Raw genomic sequence first — 1916 nt, 5'->3', positions numbered from 1 at the left:
GCCAGCTCGTTCCAAGTAGTAATGCTTGCAAGCAGGAAGTGAATCCAACCATTCAAGTGCCCTATCCCGTAGTGTATGTGGAAGCAACCTAACCTAATAGCATCATCTGAAATTCCTTGATACCTGAAGTATTGACACATATCCAAGAATCGAGATATGTATGTATGTGGATTTTCTTTGGCTCTTCCATAAAATTGGTGTCCATTTTGGAATAGATGTATCACATTAGTCTTCAACTGGAAATTAGGTTGCCCAAACGGTGGATACACTATGCTGGACTAGTTTTGAATTACTTGAGGGGTCAAGAAATCTACCAAAATCTCATTTTCTTCGTCCACCGCCTCTCCTTCATTGGCTTGAAAGATATGATTGTTTTACACATTAGCCATTTGTTCTTGTTGCTGTTGATGTGCTCCTCTATTCTCTCGTTATAAACGATGAAAAGTCCGCTCAATTTTTGGATCTGCTGAAATTAATTCTCCTTCTGTCGATGTTGACATGCAACTCTTCGAGAAAAACAGTACTAGCACTCAGATTTAAACAATTTAATGAACTATAACAAAAATAAAACAAAATGACCTAAACGAAAAATAAATAAAAATCTAAAGTTCAAATTAGTGCCTAGAAAAATAAAATTAAACTAAACTCAATCCTCAACAACAGCGTTAAAAACTTGTTCACGAAATATTTTCTTTCGATCTAAATCACTGCAAGAGTACGGTTCGTTAACAAGTAATAAAGTGGATCAATTGAGTCCGAATATTGTCCCACAGAGATTGATTAGTTCAATCTTATCTATTGTAGCTTTAACCGAAATCAAATTACCCAAAGTGAAATTTTTACCTAAATGAAACCCTAATTTGGAAAGAAAATCCTAATTATGCAAAATTGATGACCGAAATGAACTCAATATTCAAGACGATGTTTTAACGAATGAAAAGGCAAATCAAATGTTTAGAACACAAATTGGTTATATTCAATGGAAATTAAATGCACAAGTCTCACGAATTCGTATGCAATGATCACCTTAAAGCCTAATTTCATAAAATGACAACGTGATTAAATTGTTGATGAATCAATGTTCTTAAATCTATCCAACACTCTTTCTCAAGATGTATTGAACCTATTTTTATACACCATCAGCCTATATCTCTATAACAAATGCATATATAAGAATGCATGTGATTTTATGAATAATTAAATATTCATGCAAAGTATAGAGGTATATCTCTATCCCCTATCGGATCCTACGATAATTTATATCTTGTCGAATTTATTTATCTTCTCTCGAACAGATGAAATAAATCACCAAATATCACATAATTACGTGCACTTAATTATGTAAGAAAATTAATATATATAAACCATTCAAACGTTCAAATACGTGTTTAATGTCAAATTGCAAACTAGAAATTTAAAAATTATATCACATGGTACATCGATCTCTTAGTACATGAAAATCTAGCTAGACATGATAGGAAAAGAAAAACAACGGAAAAAATCAGGAAAGAACATCACCCAATCGCCCTTTGATTTGAAATCTTGAATTTTCGAATGAATCCTCTCGTTCTTGCCTTCTTTTTCCCTTCAAATCTTTCCAAAATAATGTATAATGCGTGGTCTATATTTTTGGACGTCCCTAGGGCTTTAAAAGACTTCCCAAAATATGTTTCCATAAGAATTTCAATTAGAAAAGAAAATCAGATTTTTCTCGACGTAATTGACCTAGGCCGTCACCCAGGCATGGATTTTTGCCTCAGTATTTATATTTTCATGTTGGGCGTTCGCCCGGTATTTATAACTGGGCAGTCTCCCATGAATAATTTCTTCCATATGTTGCATTTTAGCCTCCGAAAGCCATTTTTGATTCTTTCAAGCCTTTTCTCTTGCATTTTCAACTTTTGACTTTTAATTGC

The sequence above is a fragment of the Olea europaea genome, chromosome 8 (assembly GCF_002742605.1).
Source record: "Olea europaea var. sylvestris chromosome 8, O_europaea_v1, whole genome shotgun sequence".
In the NCBI taxonomy this organism is placed as follows: Eukaryota; Viridiplantae; Streptophyta; class Magnoliopsida; order Lamiales; family Oleaceae; genus Olea; species Olea europaea.
This window is presented reverse-complemented; position numbering follows the sequence as displayed.